The sequence below is a fragment of the Anomaloglossus baeobatrachus genome, chromosome 4, assembly GCF_048569485.1.
Source record: "Anomaloglossus baeobatrachus isolate aAnoBae1 chromosome 4, aAnoBae1.hap1, whole genome shotgun sequence".
NCBI classification, from domain to species: Eukaryota; Metazoa; Chordata; class Amphibia; order Anura; family Aromobatidae; genus Anomaloglossus; species Anomaloglossus baeobatrachus.
This window is the reverse complement of record NC_134356.1, coordinates 396,459,937-396,483,314: the sequence shown is the minus strand read 5'-3', so window position 1 is coordinate 396,483,314 and position 23,378 is coordinate 396,459,937. Positions and strand designations below refer to the sequence as shown.

Genomic DNA, 23,378 nt, shown 5'->3' with positions numbered 1-23,378 from the left:
TCCGCAGCCGCACATACCGCCCTATTGATACAGCAGTCCCCAAATCCCATAGGATAACATGGGTAGTGTCTGTACTTGCTAGAACCTGCGGATTTATCTAGAAAATCCAGATAAATCCGCAAGTTTTCCGCGGCAAAATCTGCATTGTACGTTGTCCCGTGGGCACATAGCCTAATAGTGGAAGCTACAAAGGAGGGGGAACATCTCCATATTAATGCCTATGAATACAGAATGGGATGTCATAAAAGCTCCGGTAGGTTTTATGTGTAGGCGTCCAATACTTTTCTCCATATTCTATAGTTTATGTTAAGTCTAAATTGGGCTAGATCTTATATTTTAATTGGAGAAATGTATAGCATTAGCCACTTTTTCTCTTTGTCTAGCATTTGCACCTAAAATCCAGTTATGCAGGAGATATATTTCATCAGTGCACGTATAAATGTAGCAGGTTAAGCAATACAGCCTGACAAAATACAGCACAGAGCAAAAAAAATTAGATCCTTAAGCAACAGATAAAAAATGTGTTGTTTTTTTTTTTTGCTGTAAAGTTTTAGCATTAAAGATATGCTGCATTCAATATGACAGGGGTTAAAAGGTATCTGCTCGAATGAGCTACAGGCTGGAGAAGATAACAGCGACCAAGAAGAGAAAAAATTATAAAGTTTAACAAAGGACATCCGTTGTGCAAGACGATTTCAAAACCACATCTCATTTCATTCAGCCGGATCTGCTCATTTCATCATTTTTCACTGCTGTGCTATTTAGAGTCTTCCTGCAGCCCTGCACTTTGCACAGAGCAATGCCATTTTTTTTAATTAGTAGACACAGTGGCTGTGGTTGGAAATCCAACTAATTGGGCCGAAACTGACAAATCGTATTAGAAAGGCTTGAAAGTGTTTCTATCTCTAAAAGAGGAACTTGTAGAGAAAGGAAGCCGTGCGTTATAGGGCAGAACCCGCTTCAAATGTAACTTTGGTGACAGTTGGAAAGGTACGTTATGTTTTACTCGCTCGCTTCTTACAAATACTCATTCTGGTTTTCTAAATCGATGAACAGGGCTGGAAATGGAACGTGCATATCACTTTTAATTGGCAGAATTTACAAATAGAATTACTGTGGATCTATTCCGCACGTTGTACTATATTTCATAATGCAATTCTTAAAACCATACGATATAGATATATATCTTATATGCATTTTTGTTCTGATTAAGAGCACACTGTTGCTTGAAACGCGTCAATGTTAGCTTTGTCTTGAGATTGCATGAAGTTTTAAGTTAATTTTTAATTATTAATTTAATATATACATATATATATATATATATATATATATATATATATATAGTAATATATATATATATATATATACATACATATATACAGTACATATATATATATATATGTTTTTTATTATACATATACAGTAATATATATATATATATATATATACAGTACATATATATATATATATATATATATATATATATATATATATATATATATATATTTTATTATACATATACAGTATATATATGTATATATATATATATATATATATATATATACAGAATATATATATATATATATATATATATTTATTTATTTTTTATGTATACATATACAGTATATATATATATATTGTGAGACTGTGACCGGGGTTATCTATGACGGCCGGTATGTCTCGCCCCGGTTGTGCTCACTCCATGATAGAAAGCAACTCCACTCCGGGGTTAATGCTGTTTCCCTACAGGCTTCAGGAAGGGTTAAAAGGAAACAGGAACGAGGGCAGGTGTGCCGGGTGTGAGGGAGTGATCACAACTCCCTGAGTCTCTGCTGGAGAGACATGTATATTGCTGTGGATTTTTGTTTGGACATTAAACACCGTGTGCTGTGAAACTTAATGCCTGGATCCCGTGTCTTCTGCTGCGCAGCCGACCGCGCTACCTCACATATGGTGGAGAATCGGCGGGCATGCCAGCCCGGTGAGGTGTACTTCCTTTTCTGGTGATCCGGTAGCACATGTCCTGGATTCAAGCAGCTATACTACGGCCCAAACCCAGCGACGCCATGGAGGACATACTAAGGCATTTGGCGCAGGCTAATGCACAGCAGCAGCAGGCTAATGCACAACAACAAGAGGCTAATGCACAGCAACAACAGGTGAATACCCACCTGCTCCGGACGTTGGAGCAACAGCAGCAACAGCACCAGCAATCCTTGAAATTGCAGGAAAAAAGGCACCAAGAACAGATGGTTCTCCTGGCCAAGTCAATCCGTGCCGGACCGGCAGCAACAACCCCGGGACCGGGTGACGACGGCAGCGTCCGGAAAGCGGTGAGACAAGCGTTGCAAAAGATGACCCCGGGGGATGATGTGGAAGCGTTCCTGGCAGTGTTTGAGCGGGTGGCCGAGCGGGAAAAGCTGCCGACCCCCCAGTGGGCTGAGGTATTGTCGCCCTATCTGACGGGGGAACCCCAAAAAGCGTACCTGGACCTCGGTACCGAGGACGCCATTGACTATGTGACCCTGAAAGCCGAAATACTGGCTCGGTTGGGGGTGAATACCTATGTACGGGCTCAGCGGGTTAATCAGTGGTTCTATGAGGAAGCCAAACCCGTACGCTCCCAGGCCTATGACTTATTACATCTTGTAAAAAAGTGGTTGCAGCCTGACACTCTGAGCCCGGCGCAAATGGTGGAAAGGGTAGTAGTGGATCGTTTTGTGCGCACTTTACCCGTCACCGTTCAACGGTGGGTAGGACAGGGTGACCCGAGTACCCTGGACCAATTAGTGTCCCTGGTAGAGCGGCATGTGGCTACGCAGGACTTGATACGGGACACTGAGACTTTGCGTACCGCCCGTCGGTCCGGCCCCTCCAAGCCTAGGGCCAAGGACCCACCGCCGACACCGGTACAGGAGTCCGCTACCATCCTGGCTGAGGCCGCGCCCGCCGTTTCTGAGGTCCGGAAGGCCATGTACCCTAAACGACAACTTGTCAAGGGGGTTTCCTTCCCTATTAGATGTTGGCGGTGCCAGCGGGTGGGACATATGGAAGCCCAGTGTCCCCTGACCACGGAGCCCATGGATTGTGGGGTTACCCGGCGGGGTTCAATGTATGCTCAGGTGGTGTGTACCGCTGACCTGGTTCCCCCAGAGACTGAGCCCCACTTGTGCCAAATACAGGTGAATGGATGTCCGGTTACAGGATTGTTGGATTCCGGAAGCTTAGTGACCCTTGTGCGATCCACCTTGAGGGCTAAAGTAAAGGCCACAGGACGTACCGTGGGGGTGGTTTGCATACATGGGGACCGCCGAGACTATCCCACGGGGATTGTCACCATCACAGCACCTTGCGGTCAGGTGCAACATGAGGTGGGACTGCTTAACACTCTTCCTTATGACGTGATCCTAGGACGGGATCTGCCCTATTTTTGGACTTTATGGAAGGGAACCCCTAGATCCCCTCCGATATTGGTCAGTCTGGGGCCTGAGCCCTACAATCCTGAATCCGGGACACCTGCCGTAGGGGTCCCCATGATAGGGACAGAATGTGAACCCGATAGGTCGCCCCTAGAGGTATTGGCAGGAGAGGCTGAGACGGTCGAGCCCATCCCGGACTTGGAGGCATCCCCGGATGCGTTTGGGACAGCCCAACTCCAGGACCCTACGTTAATACATGCCCGGAATAGGGTGTTAGTAATTGACGGGGTGGCCCAGCTGCCCGGTGCCCAGGTAAGGTACCCCCATTTCGCTCTTAAACAGGATTTACTCTACCGGGTAGATGAAATACGGGGCGTGGGGGTGGAGCAGTTGGTGGTGCCCCAGCCGTATCGCCGGCGGGTCCTCGACTTGGCTCATAAACATCTGATGAGTGGCCACCTAGGGGTCAAGAAAACGCAGGAGCGAATATTGCAAAGGTTCTATTGGCCCGGGATCTTTGGGGAGGTAAAACGGTTCTGCGAAACCTGCCCGGAGTGTCAGCTTACCGCACCACTGGTCCACTTTCGCAGTCCGTTGGTGCCGTTACCCATTATAGAAGTCCCTTTTGAACGGATAGGGATGGATCTGGTGGGGCCCCTCGTAAAGTCTGCTCGAGGGCACCAACACATCCTAGTGATCGTTGACTATGCCACCCGGTATCCAGAGGCGATACCTCTCAGACATACTGCGGCGAAGCTTATAGCTCGGGAGTTGTTTTCTGTGTTCTGCCGGGTGGGGTTGCCCAAGGAGATCCTTACGGATCAGGGGACCCCATTCATGTCTAAAGTGACCAAAGAACTATGCCGGCTACTCCAGATCAAGCAGTTGCGTACGTCTGTGTATCATCCTCAGACGGATGGGTTAGTAGAACGATTCAATAAAACCCTGAAAACCATGCTAAAAAGGGTGATCTCCAAAGACGGGAAGGACTGGGATATGATGCTTCCCTATTTGATGTTTGCCATCCGAGAGGTGCCACAGGCATCCACGGGGTTTTCGCCTTTTGAATTGTTATACGGGCGACATCCTCGGGGATTGTTGGACCTGGCAAAGGAAACATGGGAGCAAGAGCCCACCCCCCATAAAAGTGTGATTGAACACATTTTAGGAATGCAGAACCGCATAAGCGCGGTCATGCCAATTGTGAAGGAGCATTTACAGGAGGCTCAGGCCGCGCAAAGCAGCCGCTACAATAGACAAGCCACCGTGCGGACCTTTAATCCCGGGGATCGGGTGTTGGTATTGATTCCCACGGCGGAGAGTAAATTCCTGGCTCAGTGGCAAGGCCCCTACGAGATAAAGGAAAGAGTCGGGGTGGTTAACTATAAAGTATTGCAGCCCGGTAGGCGGAAACCTGAACAAATATACCATGTCAACCTATTAAAACCTTGGCAGGAACGGGAAAGCCTGATGGCTGTTTTTTCCCCACCTCCCTCCTCTTCGGGTCGTTCACATCCGGCTCCAGCGACCTCCGGAGAGGACGAACCGGAAGTAAGGATTGGAGAAGCCCTCACCAAGCAACAGAGGCGAGAGGCCAGACGGCTGGTTCAGCAGAACCCCGATGTCTTCTCCGAGTTGCCGGGTAGGACCAGTCTGATACGACATGACATTGTCACCGAGCCCCACCTGAAGGTACGCCTGAAGTCATACCGCGTGCCGGAGGCTCGAAGACAAGCCATATCAGAAGAAGTGAAGACAATGCTACGCCTGGGGGTCATCGAAAAATCCCGGAGTGAATGGGCTAGTCCCATTGTCCTAATACCAAAACCCGATGGCTCCTTAAGGTTCTGCAATGACTTCCGGAGATTGAACGAAATATCCAAGTTCGATCTCTACCCCATGCCCCGGGTGGATGAGCTGATTGATAGGCTGGGACAGGCGCGGTATTTTACCACGCTCGACCTGACCAAGGGGTACTGGCAGGTGCCACTGACGGAGTCCGCCAAGGAGAAAACTGCTTTTGTTACGCCGGAGGGTCTCTTCCACTATGTTGTCTTGCCTTTTGGGTTACATGGCGCTCCGGCCACGTTCCAGAGGTTGATGGACTTAGTGCTGGAACCCCACCAGGCGTATGCATCAGCGTACCTTGATGACATCGTTATTTACAGCTCCGATTGGCAGACCCACTTGGAACAGGTACAAGCGGTGGTGGACGCGCTTCGAACAGCCGGATTGACAGCCAATCCCAAGAAATGTGCGTTGGGACTCACGGAAGCCCGCTACTTGGGCTACGTGATAGGCCAAGGAGTGATTAAGCCCCAAATTAACAAGGTTGAGGCGATCCAGAAGTGGCCTAGACCCCTGACCACGAAGCAGGTTAGGGCCTTCCTGGGTATCGTGGGATACTACAGGAGGTTTATAAAGGATTTTGCGGGACTATCAGCCCCCTTGACGGACCTTCTCAAAGGCAAGAAGTCCGTCATGGTGCGCTGGACTCCGCAGGCCGAGGACTCCTTCCGGGCCCTGAAGGGGGTCCTGTGCGGACAGCCCGTTCTTGTACACCCTGATTTCCGGAAGGAGTTCATAGTACAGACTGACGCCTCAGAGGTCGGCCTGGGGGCAGTGCTGTCTCAGGTGGTTCAGGGGGAGGAACACCCCGTCACCTTCTTAAGTAGGAAGCTCACCCCTCCCGAGCGGAATTATAGCGTAGTGGAGAAGGAGTGCCTGGCGATCAAGTGGGCCTTGGAGTCCCTACGCTATTACCTGCTGGGACGGCAGTTTCGCTTGGTGACGGATCACTCTCCACTGGTCTGGATGAGGTCCGCCAAGGAACGGAATGCCCGGGTTACCCGGTGGTTCCTTTCTCTGCAGAACTTCCGGTTTACGGTTGAACACCGGGCCGGTAGGTTGCAGGGCAACGCCGATGCCTTGTCCCGCGGCCCGTGTTTGATGGCAGGAGTTCAACCCCGCACGCTTGAACTGAGGGGGGGGGTATGTGAGACTGTGACCGGGGTTATCTATGACGGCCGGTATGTCTCGCCCCGGTTGTGCTCACTCCATGATAGAAAGCAACTCCACTCCGGGGTTAATGCTGTTTCCCTACAGGCTTCAGGAAGGGTTAAAAGGAAACAGGAACGAGGGCAGGTGTGCCGGGTGTGAGGGAGTGATCACAACTCCCTGAGTCTCTGCTGGAGAGACATGTATATTGCTGTGGATTTTTGTTTGGACATTAAACACCGTGTGCTGTGAAACTTAATGCCTGGATCCCGTGTCTTCTGCTGCGCAGCCGACCGCGCTACCTCACAATATATATATATATATATATATATATATATATATATATATATATATATAAAAGCAATCTACAAGCCACCGCCTTTACGAAATGGATACTCAAGACTGTATATTGCTTTATGGAGCCTGTGTTTAGGAAGAATACCTCTGTAATGAGGCATGTAATTCAATATGCCATGATTGTTTTCTCAATTTATGTGCTCTGTTACTATTGAGCTTTTTATATAACCATGTAGAACACCAAGAAATGATAGGTTGTGTATCTGCAACAAGTGAAAAAGTTTTTCAAAATATTTTTTATGAAGTTAGTAATAAGTAGAACTCACTAGATGTGCTTTAGAAGTAAAGGGAAATGCAGCGGAATATTTTTCGGATAGTCGGCGATATTTATAAAGCTTAGTGAAGTTACTAGAACTTTCACATTTCGACTAAATCAAGTGAAAGAAGTAACAGGAAAAGTGACTGGAAAGAAAGAAATGGATGAATTTAATGTCAGTGGAAGAACAGAATTGTTATATTAAAATGCAAGTGGCATTAAGTGACCTAACTAGTTATGTGGCTGAGCGTGTGAAAAATTTGCCTTACAAAATCCCTAAGACTCTGGTGTCAGCGCTCCTCGGTAGAAGGGAACTATGTGACTTGTATGACAAAGTCAAGCAGCGACTTATTCTCTGAAGCCCAGGAAATTCTTGTAAGGAGCATCTCATAGACCCTTAATATACACGAGGCAGCAGAGATGGTTCATTGGGCTTACCAATTACATTTTTATCATGTTTCACTTTTTCAGGGTAGGAAAAAGGATTGATAAGAAGTGCTCTAAAGTTGACGACATCTGCTGCCGAATTCACCAACAAAAATAAGAAATTAGTATAAATGTCATATAATGAGACTAGGATACTGAGAAATTAGTAGTGTTGGTGGCCAAACTGAAACAGAAAGATTGTATTCTTGATAAAAAAGGAGAAGTCCACATTTCTCTTCCTCCTCGGAAACCCTTACAAGTTTCACTATCTCCATGCTAGCCGGAGGGGTTTCGTGCTGCTGCTTATCTCAGCCCACTGCATGCCAGCATCAATCTCAAAACTTTGACAGGCGCTGTCACGGGTAAGAAAAAACAAGCATAACCGACTTAAGTGGAAAAAACATTATTTATTGAAAAGATAGATTTGTAATGGGCTGATGGGATCTCTGACTATTGTGAAAGGTTACGGCGTTTAGGTGGGCTGTTACTGAAGGGGCAGACTATGGTGTAGCTCAGGCTTGTGCTATGCTGGCAGTTTGAAGAAGAGCGCTCGTTTGCCTTGTAGTTAATATCGACTTTAAATACCCTCATTCTAAGATAATCTTATTTCCTATTCTTACATTTGTATTGGATATAAAGTGTCTGAAACACATAAAACTATTTAGTTACAAAGTTTTTACAATTTGTTTCTAAACATTAAGTTATACTTTACGCAAAGTGATACAGACTCAATGGGATATCCTGAATTAAGTACATTACAGATGGCAGACAAAGTTATATAAAGGGAATCTGTCACCAAGTATTCACATCTCAGTACGATGTAGAGGACAGTGGTGTATCACTTACTGGGCTGCCTGCTGTAGTTTTGATAAAATCACTGGTTTATCTGTTGTAGATCTACCAGTTCTTTGAATGCTGCTCTCTCTCTATTACCCCCACCACTGATTGGCAACTTTCTGAGCACACTGTGCATAATGCTGTGGATAAATGAGCAAAATAGGGTCTTACGCTATATAAAACAATTGCTAAAAGAGCTGGCTGCTCACCTTGCTAGGTTGTGTGACACACAACCAGTAATGAAAGTGATATATAGCTGCCGCAAGGTCCACAAGCCCTAAGGCCAAAAGCAATGTACAGAAATCTGGTGAAAACGTGGCTCAATCTGTGCTACTGTGGAAAAGATAAAGAGTCCAGTACGTTGAATAGATGAAAGGTGCTTTATTATCTACGTGTTTCGAAATGTAACCACACCTTCTTTTCTATAGAAGAATAAATGGAGATACACTTCGAAACAAGTAGATAATAAAGCACCTTTCATCTATTCAATATATTAGATCCTTCATCTTTTTCACATCACAGATTTATACACATTTCTAGGTTTCTGTAGATTATGCTGTGCATAGGCAGAAAGCTTACATTTAGGTTTGAAAGTGAGGTTATATAAAGATCATAAATATAGAGGACTACCTGGCAGCAGGTTTACTAGTCATCTAGTGATAATATTCTGCTGATAAACCTGCCCATTTCACAAAATGACTAAGTTGTAACAATGTATTAACATAGGAGAAGCTGTTAAATTATGTTTTACCAATTCCTGTTTGGTGAGATTTATGTTTTGCTCTCACAGTATGGGATGTAAATGAATACCAGGAATAACACACATTAACTTCACGTAGAACGTGTTTTATACTATGATGTACCAAACCTTAACGTGACATTTTGATTAGCATGTGTTAAATGCCATGTTAACGTCTCCTGCTTCATGCTATGCAACACAATAAATGTCAACATAAATGGAATGTGTCATCAGAAATGACCTATTGATTACATTTTATTTTTATTTTTTTGCACTGTTTTTTTTTTCTTATCACAATTTTTATTAAAAATAAAAATTAGAAATCTCACAATTTTTACATTTGCTAACTGGGATTTTTTCACCTTTTAGCATTCTGTTGTTTAAGTAACAACTGTTATTAGCCACATTGAACAGATTTTGACCCAGTTTTTTTTATTAAAGCATCTAATGAGCGTGTGTAAAGGGCATTGTGAAAGAAGGGGGAGCAAGGTCAAACGTAACATCGACCAATTATAATTGAGGGAGCCTGTGTTATCACAAGTGTATAGAGGTGAAATCAGTCTTTTTACTTGTAACAAGGCCTCTGAGGATAAGGAAGCTGGTGGAAACTCTTCCTGAAATGACCAGACCTTAGAGTCTATAATAGGCCTAATGGTTAGTGTGAAAATTGCAAGACTAATAACTTTGTTTTTTAATAAAGATTCTGAGAACACATTTCATTTGAAGGAGTATTTCAGGACTCTGATATTGATGATGTAGGTCATCAATATCAGATCTGTTAGGGTTTGAAACCCATATCATTTGAGCATAAGTTTATTTGCAGTACTTGGCAGTACCAGATTGTCAGTCACTGCTCGGGCTCAGTTCCAGCTACCACTTACTATACACTGAGTGGTGACTGACACTGCGCCGGTGCCACTCCAGTAAATGGAAGCCAAATACTGCCTGGAGGAAAGAAGTTAATTTCCTCCCTGCAGCGGTTTTCTTAGTGCCAGCATCGGGCAGTTTCAAAACTCCACTAACCCCATATCTACAAGTTAATAGAGTTAACATCACAGGATCCCTTAAAAGAAACCCTTCTGTTATTTTTTTAACTCTTTAAATATATGTAATTGTCAGTGTAGTGTCAGTGTGTTGGTATCACTGATCACCATCTTCTCTTGTATCCAGCACCACTCCTCTTCTGAGTTACATGACGGTGATTCAGACTCTCCTGATCAAACTGTTCTCTGTGAACCAAAAGGGGCTTTTACAGTATAGGTCTATGGAGTGTCAGAGGGAAGCTCTTTAGGCTTACTTTATAAATGAGACTTCCAGCTCACACATAGTCCTTAAGGCTACTTTACACACTGCGATATCGGTCCTGATATCGCTAGTGTGGGTACCCGCCCCCATCTGTTGCGCGACACGGGCATATCGCTGCCCGTGCCGCACAACATCGCCCACAGCCGTCACACTACTTACCTGTCCGGCGACGTCGCTGTGACCGGCGAACCGCCTCCTTTCTAAGGGGGCGGTCCGTGCGGCGTCACAGCGACGTCACTGAAACGTCACTGAACCGCCGCCCAATAGCAGCGGAGGGGCGGAGATGAGCGGGACGTAACATCCCGCCCACCTCCTTCCTTCCGCATAGCGACCGGGAGGCAGGTAGGGAGAGCTTCCTCGTTCCTGCGGCGTCACACGCAGCGATGTGTGCTGCCGCAGGAACGATAAACAACCTCGTTACTGCTGCAGTAACGAGATTTGAGAATGGACCCCCGTGTCGCCGATTAGCGATTTTGCACGTTTTTGCAACGATGCAAAATCGCTTATCGATGTCACACGCAACGGCATCGCTAATGCGGCCGGATGTGCGTCACGAATTCCGTGACCCCAACGACTCCGCATTAGCGATGTCGTAGCGTGTAAAGCCCGCTTTAGTGTGATTGTGCGTCTTTAATTGCACAATTATTTAATCTCAATAAGCATTTTATCCATAGTTCAGCATTACGACAGTTTATACATTGATGTTTAAAGCTATGCCGTTCTGTTCACTGTATGTACTACGGTAGTATCTCAAGGGGATGACCTCAGAATACCTTAGAACTTTTCAAGATGTTAATCAGCTTTGTAACATTTGTCTTCCATATGTATTAGCTAAAAATGGTGACAAAATTCTTATGCATTTTAAGACAAAAAATGTGAACTGAGTGAAGATTCCACAAGAAAAAAGAACTAACACATACTGCGGGTCTATTGATAACACATTTACCCTATGTATATGCAGGCCATATGTATTTTAAAGGCTCTGATCTATTGAGAACTTATCCAGATTGTAAGCTATTCCATCATGTAGTGTGATGTACTCTATAAAGTATGCAAGTAACAACAGTATGCAATTTACAGTACTTTACCTAAGTTTTCATTTTAATCTTGGAAGTCAATGTAAAGATCTCATGATATGCTTTATATCGTTGTTTCGACCGAACAATGGTCCACAGATTGTTCAGCCAGTAACTATCTCGCCCAACCCTCCCACATCCAGGAGCGCTTGCTCAGCTAAGCACTCGTCTGTACCCTATGAGAGAGTCGCTGACAGACATCTTTCATGGCAGCTTAACCCTTAGGGGTACTTTGCACACTACGACATCGCAGGTGCGATGTCGGTGTGGTCAAATCGAAAGTGATGCACATCCGGCGTCGCTGTCGACATCGAAGTATGTGAATCCTTTTTACTACGATTAACGAGCGCAAAAGTGTCGAAATCGTATGATCGGTGTAGCGTCGGTCATTTCCATAATTTCGGAAGGACCGATGTTACGATGTTGTTCCTCCTTCCTGCGGCAGCACACATCGCTGTGTGTGAAGCTGCAGGAGCGAGGAACATTGCCTTACCTGCGTCCCGGCTGCAATGAAGCAAGGAGGTGGGCGGGATGTTTACGTCCCGCTCATCTCCGCCCCCCTGCTTCTATTGACCACCTGCCGTGTGACGTCGCTGTGACGCCGCACGACCCGCCCCCTTAGGAAGGAGGCGGTTCGCCGGCCAGAGCAATGTCGCAGGGCAGGTAAGTGCATGTGAAGCTGCCGTAGCAATAATTTTCACTACGGCAGCTATCACAAGATATCGCAACTGCGACGGGGGCGGGGACTATCGCGCTCAGCATCGCTACCATCAGCTTGCGATGTCGTAGTGTGCAAAGTACCCCTTAGATTGAAAAAGGATCGACATTTTGAAATCTTTTATCTCCCATCACTCATTGATATCAATGGGTTCAGCCAACGTTAGTCTAGTATTTATGGGGGTTTCACAATGGGGCTGTGTACAGATATTTTGGACTTCACGGGTATCTGTCAACACAAAATTATTGGTCAAGTTAAATGCAGACACTCGGTTACTCTTGGGATGGCCAACCAGTTCAGAGCAGCTTCCTACTTATTTGTTTTTTCATCATTCTGCACCCCCTCTTCCTTGATTCACATCTTTGTCATTACATTAGCCAGAAGTGGGTGGAGATACATGGAAAATAAGTAAGTGGGAAGGTAAAATGAACTATCTTATAACAATAATGGTACACCAAACACCTGTTATAGGTTTAAATTGTTATTTTGTGCTGACAGATTTGTTTTTAGATGCCCATACAAACTCAGTAGCTGTTCCACCCACTATATCCTTTTCCTGCCATACACCCATACACCTGCATCCATGTGATTTCAAAGGTCAGAAAGGAGTAAGCCAATGCCAGACACTTCTGGTGGTGGCTCAAAATACCTAAGAAGAAGAGAATCATGCCTTTCCTACATTCTCGATCTATCTTTAGTGATTGTCATCCCAATCAACAAAATATAGTCAAGTACTCTCTTCAAAAAATCGGTAGACTCCACTGACGTTTCTCTAATGCATGGGTCCCCAAACTGTGGCTTGGGAACCACAGGTAGCTTGTAGGCCTGTGATGTGGTGCTCGTAGCTGTTCGGACAGCTTAATATTTTAGCACCAGGTCTGGCCAAAAGCTATAAAGAGCAGGTCTCAAGATGGTGAATTTAGAGGGTGGCCCACACAGAAGAACAGATTTGCATGGGTGTATTGTGGAAAACCCTGGACCTTCGTATACTGCTGTGATTTCTGTGGAAGCTTTGGCTGTGATTATACCAGTAATGGGGGCTCTGGGAGTTATTACCATTAGGGAGGGAGAGCTGGATGTGTCTCGCGACATTCTCTCAGAACTGAATGTGGCTCGCGACGTTCTCTCAGATCTGAATGTGGCTCATAACACTTTCTCTGATCTGAATGTGGCTCATGACCCTCTCTTAGATTTGAATGTGGCTCATGACCCTCTGTCAGATCTGAATGTGGCTCATAACACTCTCTCTTATCTGAATGTGGCTCATGACCCTCTCTCAGATTTGAAAATGGCTCACAATATTCTCTCAGATCTGAATGTCGCTCATGACCCTCTGTCAGATCTGAATATGGCTCATGACCCTCTCTCAGATCTGAATGTGGCTCATAACACTCTCTCTGATCTGAATGTGGCTCATGACCCTCTCTCAGATTTGAATGTGGCTCATGACCCTCTGTCAGATCTGAATGTGGCTCATAACACTCTCTCTGATCTGAATGTGGCTCATGACCCTCTCTCAGATTTGAATATGGCTCACAACATTCTCTCAGATCTGAATGTCGCTCATGACCCTCTCTCAGATCTGAATATGGCTCATGACCCTCTCTCAGATCTGAATGTGGCTCATAACACTCTCTCTGATCTGAATGTGGCTCATGACCCTCTCTCAGATTTGAATGTGGCTCATGACCCTCTGTCAGATCTGAATATGGCTCATGACCCTCTCTGAGATCTGAATATGGCTCATGACCCTCTCTCAGATCTGAATGTGTCTCATAACACTCTCCCTGATTTGAATATGGCTCATGACCCTCTCTCAGATCTGGATGTTGCTCATAACACTCTCTATGATTTGAATGTGGCTCATGACCCTCTCTCAGATTTGAATGTGGTGCATGACCCTCTGTCAGATCTGAATATGGCTCATGACTCTCTCTCAGATCTGAATGTGGCTCATGACCCTCTCTCAGATTTGAATGTGGTGCATGACCCTCTGTCAGATCTGAATGTGGCTCATGACCCTCTCTCAGATTTGAATATGGCTCATTACCCTCTCTCAGATCTGAATGTGGCTCATAACATTCTCTCTGATCTGAATGTGACTCATGACCCTCTCTCAGATCTGAATATGGCTCGTGACCCTCTCTCAAATTTGAATATGGCTCATGACCCTCTCTCAGATCTGAATGTGGCTCATAACACTCTCTGATCTGAATGTGGCTTATGAACCTCTCTCAGATTTGAATGTGGCTCATGACCCTCTGTCAGATCTGAGTATGGCTCATGACCCTCTCTCAGATCTGAATGTGGCTCAGAACACTCTCTCTGATCTGAATGTGGCTTATGACCCTCTCTCAGATTTGAATGTGGCTCATGACCCTCTGTCAGATCTGAATATGGCTCATGACCCTCTCTCAGATCTGAATGTGTCTCATAACACTCTCTCTGATTTGAATATGGCTCATGCCCCTCTCTCAGATCTGAATGTTGCTCATAACACTCTCTCTGATCTGAATGTGGCTCATGACCCTCTCTCAGATTTGAATATGGTTCATGACCCTCTGTCAGATCTGAATATGGCTCATGACCCTCTCTCAGATCTGAATGTGGCTCATAACATTCTCTCTGATCTGAATGTGACTCATGACCCTCTCTCAGATCTGAATATGGCTCGTGACCCTCTCTCAAATTTGAATATGGCTCATGACCCTCTGTCAGATCTGAATATGGCTCATGACCCTCTCTCAGATCTCAATGTGGCTCATAACACTCTCTCTGATCTGAATGTGGCTCATCATGACCCTCTCTCAGATCTGAATATGGCTCGTGACCCTCTCTCAGATTTGCATATGGCTCACGACCCTCTCTCAGATCTGAATGTGGCTCATAACACTCTCTCTCATCTGAATGTGGCTCATGACCCTCTCTCAGATTTGCATATGGCTCATGACCCTCTCTCAGATCTGAATGTGGCTCATAACACTCTCTCTCATCTGAATGTGGCTCATGACCCTCTGTCAGATCTGAATGTGGCTCATGACCCTCTCAGATCTGAATATGGCTCGTGACATTGTCTCAGATCTGAATGTGGCTCATGACTCTCAGATCTGAATGTGTCTTACAACATTCTCTCAGACCACTGCTCTAATGTATATGGACATTTTAATATTTTTTTTTTGTACGGTAAACATTTTTTAAGAAATTACCATAAGATTTGATAGTCATGCTTCTGTATGGAGCAACATAAAAAACAGTTACTACTGTTTACAATTGCTCAGATAACCCAGCATGTAGCAATAAAAATAAAATGGGAGCGTGATAAAAAGACGAGGTGTAGCTTCGGCCTTAGTGGTCAATTAAATAAAATGTTAGACACTCTTTTAAGAGATCTGTTGGCAGCTGTCAGAGATTGCACAGAAGCCAAAAATCACTTTCTACAAACCACAGAGATCTCCTGCTTCACTAGCACTGGAAATGAATGGACCTTTAACTAACCAGGGAAAGTCGATCTGGGCAATAACAAATCAACGAGCTACCAAGGGAGCAATGTGTACAGAGCTGCATTAGCTAATGTTCGTCTTCCACTGTCTTTTCAGAGTCACAGAGAGGAAATACAGTCTATTCCGCTTTACATACCCATGCAGCCTAAGTTTTCCCCTGTCTGGGATAATTTTGCTGAGTACAATCCTTCAGGGATCCAATCTAGTTTACTATTACACTTTTACTACTTCCCATACAGATATAATGATGCTCACTATCCTCGACAATTTGGATAATTGTTAAGAAAAAAAAAAATCTAATCATTGCTGAGTCCTCCTTGAAAGGAATCGTTTCCTGGGGGAGAGATCTGGCTCCTCTCGCTGCAATTTAGAGTGCGTTTAATAAACAAAGGGAGCAATCCATTGTTGAAATCTGCCATAAAAGGATGAAAAGGATCTTTTGTTTGACAGATAAATCTCACAGGAGAAGTAATAAGAAATGTAACAATGGATTAATATATTTACAGTCAATCATTTTTTTTTTAATAGTAGAAATGGAATGGTTTGGAATTTGGAGAGAAATATTGATATTCTGTGAGCGCATTCTGTCCTCCTAACACATCTGTAAACTGTACAGGGGTTAAACACGCGTGTGCTATAGCGCCATTTAAATATTAGAGCGTATAGATAAATAGTGCGTTAACATTTCACATACTGGTTGCTAGGAAACAGGGATGCATTTAGTTTCTCACTGGTAAAAATTCCCCATAGCATAGTACTGTTCCCCGAAAAGGTTGTATCCTTCATCCACAAAGCAAGCCAAGTAACGCCTGTTTCACTCCACCTTTTCTTATGTACTTGATATATTCATTTGTACCGTAAAAAGAGTAAACAGATAGGTCTGTTTTATACTGAATATAATGGGAAATACGTATATCGAAGGGTTATTTGTTTGATAAACATTTGTGTACAAATCTGCATTTTTTTTACAGGATGCAAAATAAGTAGTTTGCTGTGCTTTTTCATCCATCTATAAAAATATATAAAAAATGTATCCTTTTTATAACATTGCAGCCTATAGGAGATACATACAAATTGTCATACATTGGCATCTGTTTTTATTTCCATAAAACATTCACATGATAGCTTGAAGCTCCTCCATCTCACTTAATAATGGGATGCAAAAACAAATGCCACATATATAATAATTTAATAATAATTTTATTCATTTATATAGCGCTAACATATTCTGCAGCGCTTTACATACATTGGCAACACTGTCCCCATTGGGGCTCACAATCTAGAGTCCCTATCTGTATGTCTTTCAAGTGTGGGAGGAAACCGGAGAACCCGGAGGAAACCCACGCAAACACGAGGAGAACATACAAACTCCTTGCAGATAGTGTCCTTGGTGGGATTTGAACCCAGGACCCCAGCGCTGCAAGGCTGCAGTGCTAACCACTGAGCCACCGTGCCGCCCGTATATGTTAAAATGACCCCCTGATATACTTGCTTTAACCCCTTACCAACATGAATACATGTGTATGGTGCAAGTTGGTGGCACGTATATGAAGCGGGCTCACGGGGTGAGCCCGCCCCAATATCTGACAGTTTATGGCTGAGTGTTTCAGCCAGGACCTGCCTCTCATTGCCGCTAGTGGAGTGAAGCTGTGTCTACAACTGTTAACCTGTTAAATGCCGCTCTCAAACTCTGACAGCGGCATTCACAGTGGACATTATTCTATGCACCCATCGGTGCTTCCATGACGTGATTCCAGTGTGGCTATGGGTTGCTATGACAGCCAGGGGCCTGTCGAAGACTCCCATGCCTGTCACTACGAGGCTCCTTTGAAACCCTGCCTGTCACTATGAGGCTCTTTTTAAAACCCTTTCTGTCACTACAAGTCTCCTTTGAAACCCTGCCTGTCACTTCGAGGCTTCTTTGAAGCCCTGACTATCACTACGAGCCTCCTTTGAAAACCTGCCTGTCACTTGAGGCTCATTTGAAACCCTGCCTGTCACTTTGAGGATCATTTGAAATCCTGCCTGTCACTACGTTGCTCCTTTGAAACCATTTATGTGGCAAAATGAATGGTGTCAATCAAAAGTACAACTCATCCTGCAAAAAACAAGCCCTCAAACATCTGTGAACAATCTGGAATAATAAAAAAGTTATGGTTCTTAGAAAAAGGGGATGAAAAACGTCTACTAAAAAAATGGATATTTTTTACAACAGATCTGTATTTTTGGTTTATGATATAAAAATGTGTAGCTTTCAAAAATTACAAAAATATGGTGGGAAACAAGCCTAATTCAGATAATGCAATTTCATTATTTAGTGGCCTGCAAGATTTTGTTTTACCCTTTAAATCTCATTTATCAAAACTATTTGTTGCCCATAGCAACCAATCAGACGCTACCTTTAAATTCTTAAACTGCTTTGAAAAAAGGAAAATTGCTGTGTTGTTTGATATCGGCAACAAAACTAGTTTTTTCTAGTTTCAAAAGTCACCTCCTTAGTGTTAGTTTGCTCAGTCTGACTAATACTTCAAGGCTCCTTATTCACTTTAATGGATGCTAGGTTGAGACGAACATTTGAATTCATGCTGCAATAGTCCGTACAGTCAGTACACAAAACATTGTTGGATATAAAAGACTTAGTGACCAAATGTAGAACTGGTGGAGGAAGGTTGAACTAGATGGACCTAGGTCTTTTTTTCAACCTAAGTAACTATGTAACTATGTAACTATGTCCATTGCCTTGTCTGGTTCTCTGTGGCAGTCGATCTTAATTTGTGCCTCTTGCATCCTCTGCTCCACACTTGAAGTGACTCTGAGGCTTATTAGACTGCATGATGTCATGATATCACATGAGGCCTAATGACTAGGCTGGGCTGTGGATGCTGGGCATATAAGTGAAAACCAGTTGTCATGGAGGACCAGGTATATTACAGCATTTACACTTTAGTGCACCAACATTTTTCCACGTCCTATCACAGCTTACCCTAGGGGACTCTAGGAGTCTGACTCTGACAGTTGGTTTACTGTCAGGGAATCTGCAAATCCAATGGAGGTTGCCTCTCCGTTGCCGTTATGTCTACTTGTTTTACTATCTGCTTATTTTTTTGCTCGGGCGTCAAAAAAGTGGTCCCAAGGCCTCTCTGTGAAGTTGAGCGGTGACATCATTATACCTGCATGGATACCTGGACAAAAGCTATTGAATTTGTATAGTTTGCTGTCCAGTTACGTGTTTTTGAATCACCATATATTTTTGCATTGTGATATATTTGGCATTTTAAGAAATGCTGCATCTGTTCTCTTTGACTAGATCCATAAAAGATCCATTGTAACCTAGCTTTTTTTCATTTTAGGGTGTATATCGTTGCTAGATGTTGCATTATTTTAATATATTAATACTCTTTATCCATGGGGCTTGCCAGTACTTTCTTGCAAGTGCATTGGCCGTATGCCACACAATATCTTAGACTTTGTTGTGGTTGATATTTCATCCATCTTAGATCCAGAATAAGGGAAAATACACTGCGTATTTTTACATATTTTATTGAGTCTATGTTGCAATCATATTATAATTTTGTAATAAAGATTTGATCTTTTTGTACATACACACTATATAATGTGTTAGATGAGCGCTGTAACTCCACATATTGTGGTGAATAAACTATTTAATACCTATTGAACTGTAGGCTTATGTGATTTTCAAGCGCCAACACTGTATATACAGTATAACCCGCATGGCAAAATCCGTTGATTGCTGGTGATCTTGAAAACCCAGGCACAGAATTGTTCAGTTGACGTCAGTGCGGCTCTCATATTAAAAGGGAATCTCTTAAAGGGAATCAGTCAGCAGGTTTTTGCTACCTCATCTGAGAGTAGCATGATGTAGGCAAAGAGATCCTGCTGGTGATCTTGAAAACCCAGGCACAGGATGATCAGTTGACGTTGGTGTGCCTCTCATAGTAAAAGGGAATCTTTTAAAGGGACTCTGTCAGTAGATTTTTGTTACTTCATCTGAGAGCAGCATGATGTAGGCAAAGAGATCCTGAATAAAACGATGTATAACTTAGATTAGTGGGTGCAGCCATTCTGGCACAATCATAATTTTTAGATTTAGTCATCTTGCAGTGTTGAGAGAGTTGTCCCACCCTCACTAGGCTCTCAATAGAGATTGTACATTGACAGTGAAGTGTCAATCCCTGGAGGGGGCATGTTGGGATACCAGCCACCTAGTCACAGCAATAATATTCACCAAGTGATTAAGCATTTAGTTTAAGTAAACACCAGCACACCGCCTGATAAGAGAAGCATAGTTTATTTTTTTTTAAACTTTACAGCATGACGTCTTCAGCTTACATAGCAAAAACCTGCTGACAGATCCCTTTAAAGGAAATATTGTATTAATTACAGATTCTTGGCTTGGAAATGGCTCTTATTTTGATCAAATCTAAAACATGACAGGAATTGTTGTTGGTTTGTATTTTATACAAAATTCTAAGCATAAAATTATATAATAAAAATATTTTATTCTGTTGGCCTTTAATTACAGAAGGATTGTATGTAATATTAACAAAGCTTGACTGCTTGGTACCAAAGATTTCAAAGATTAAATTAGATTTTAATGTCTGAAACGAGATTTCCTTTTGCTAATCCCTTTGCCATTTAAACCAGGACATGTTAATGCCCATTCACAAAGTTGAAAAACATGATCATTCCTATTGATTACATTGGCGTAGCGTACGATGTGGCTTTGATCTCATTTTACATATGCCTGTTGTATACTTACAAGCCCTTTATAACACGGATGTGGTAAAACAGTCCTTTTGTAAATCCATTCATGTGCGACTTACAGGATGGTGATTATTTGAAAAGGGAAAAAAATGGATTCTTTGAAACTCGATGGTGAAAAAATTTTGTTTGATGTAAAAGGAATGTGAGCGGTGACAGTAAGATCAATGGCAGTATTTTCACTCAGTGAAGCATGAGAACCTGTGATAAGCGCAGTTAGTCAGAGGAATAGTGACGGACATTGCCCTTTTTACGGCTCGCATTTGGTCTCCAATATTGATCTTAACTGTCACTGCCAACAAAGTATTTTGAAGCTACATCTGTGTTTAGACAATGCTATACTTAATGCTCCGCCGCTGGATCAATGTCTGCTGGTGTGCAAAGGGTTAAAATTCTCATTTTCCATATTTGCATTATTGCATTTACTGCACTGCTGAAAGCCATTATAATCCCGTACTGTCAATCACAAACTAATCCATCATATTCTACTTCATCATTCTGTCTCTAACCTGTGCCGTGCGTAACAGATGTCCCTACACAGCATTTTAACCGTTTTAACAATATTTCTGGATTTCAACCTTTTGTGAAGTCACAAGTGTGTACAAATTAATTTTAATGCATGCATTGATTAAGTATTATTTAAAAGATCCTTTTTATTTATTTATTTATTTTTATTTAGATCATTTGTTACACATAGATGTACATTATGAAGGGTTTTTTTGACTGATCTATACATAATGACTTTGTGCATGAGCTCTCAGATATATTTCAAATAACTAACCGGTATTCAAATAAATAACCCGTATTCGGCAGTATTAACAGATAAATTTGGGAGGGAAATTTATTAGCAATTTTAATATAAGTATTTTATCAAATGTATCTTCAGATTGAAAGTAAACAGTTGAATAATTAATTTTCTGTATTCCCACTTCACTAGCCAGGAGCCCCTGAGCTATGCCAACTTCCCTGCGGATTCCCAATAGTCTGCCAGCAGGCTATGGATGTAGCCTAGGCTCTATTGACAGCTGAAAGCCAAAAATAAACTTAGAAATCATAAGGAATTTTATTGTGCGTCAAATCGTATCACTTATCATAAGTATGGGGATTTCAAATCTTGATGAGGACTGCTTACCTTGGAACCAGTATAACAGTCTGTAATTAAAGGTTTACTGACTTGCAGCTATTTAACATATGATTAGTTATGAAGATTCTTGTCATGTCACTGCATTATTATTCTTTTGCGCCAAAAATTGTATTAATTTGTTAGTATTTTTTAAATCCACTTTTGACTTTCGACACTGCCTGAATCCTTAAGGGCATTCTGTCCATCTGATTCAAACACATCTCAACCAAAATGTAATCCCAGGTCTCTTCTACACATTCCCAATGTTGATGCATACTGGTTGACTCACTTGGGTATGTATACAGCTTTTTCTTCAAGTCTACCCACAAGTGTTGGGTTAGGTTGAGGTTTGGGGTCTGTGGGGGCCAATCCAGCACCACTATTTCATTGTCATTGATCCATTTCTTCGAAAATCCTGATGTATGTTTCTGGTTGTTGTCCTGCTGGAACACTTTGTCATCATGAGTCTTAAGTAATTCGTCTTGTGGGATACTCATATATACCTCAGCATTTTGACCACCATTGATCCTGGTCAAGTATTCAACGCCTTTGGCTGTGAAACAACCCTATATCATCCAGCTTTCTCCATAGATTCTGGCAGTTTCCTCAATTTCTCAATCCATTAGCCCCTTTTTCATTTGTTTTCTCCAGACTCATTTGCATCCATCAGAACTTAGTCTATTAACTTTCATGTCATCGCTGCAAATCACCTGTGTCCATTTTACTGCTGTCCAGTTTTCATACTACTTTCTAAACTCGAGCCAACGCCTCTTAAGACGATTTTGAAGTTGAGGATTCTACACCTTTTTTCAGGCCACCATTCCAGACTTGTGTAATGTGCTTTACATGGCGCTTGCATGGATGTCTGTGACCTTACTATTATGAAGCATACAAACCACCTCCACTGCAGTGTTTGTCACACCAGAACTGATAAACCTTGTGATATGCCGACGTGTTGACTCCAATATTTTACCTCTTGGCTTCTGAATGGATGGACTTTGTTTTGTATTCTTCTATCTTTCATAGCACTCACATGATGCGGTTTAACAATTTTCTTGGCCGAGAGACTGCTATTGATGAGCTGGATGATGATCTTTCTCTTTTCTTGAGAAATTTCCTTGTTGGCTGCTCCTCGATTCATACCAGTGACCTTTCACTTGGGAATCAACCTAATAACGCACTGAGCTATTAGGGAATGTGAGAACAGGCTGTAATTTGTAGCACAGTAACAAGAAAGATGATAAGAATCTGCATAACTAATAATATGCTAAATAGTTGCAAGTCAAAATGATGTATGCTATAGCCAAGATGAATGTCTATAAATTGAAGGTAGTCTCACGTTCAAAGCTGTAGTGGATGGTGAGATATGGAGCATGAAAGTCAAAAGTTCAAAACATTGTTACCCTTTTGCTCGTCAGTGTATCTACAGCCATTTCTCACATTCACAGATAAGTCATCAATATATAAGTCTCAGACAACCTCATTAACTCCTACTTAGCATCAATGTCCTTCTTGAAGATATCAGTCATCTATGAACAGACTACAGTAGTCGCTAGAGATGTTCTACCTGACAACATCATTACAAAGACTGCAGTTGATAGTCAATGTAACCCTAGCAACTAATCTGTTGAACTTGACTCGTAAGATAACTTGGTAGTGTTCTGGAGTCAAATAAAGGGAAAACTGCTTGGCAGCAGCCAAGACCTCTATTTCCCTGTAGTATTAATAGGATTCTACAAAAATGTGTTTTCATAAGAACATGTCAAAAGTAATCATGCATATAGTCCACATAATAAGATCTATAGACAATATATTTCTGTAGAGCTCTGTTATGTGGGTGGAT

General features: G+C 42.8%; 1 protein-coding gene across 19 annotated transcripts in view; it reads left to right on the top strand.

Annotated features, from left to right (window-relative positions):
• Positions 1-23,378, top strand: part of CELF2 (CUGBP Elav-like family member 2) — a 621,764-nt gene that overhangs the window by 169,173 nt on the left and 429,213 nt on the right. The window contains exon 1 of one of the 19 annotated variants that reach the window (XM_075345300.1): positions 970-990. The exons of the other annotated variants lie outside the window; for them this stretch is intronic. The gene's annotated coding sequence lies outside the window, so the exon portion shown is untranslated. Of the gene's footprint in view, positions 1-969; positions 991-23,378 lie in introns of those variants that run through there. 19 annotated transcript variants of the gene reach the window in all.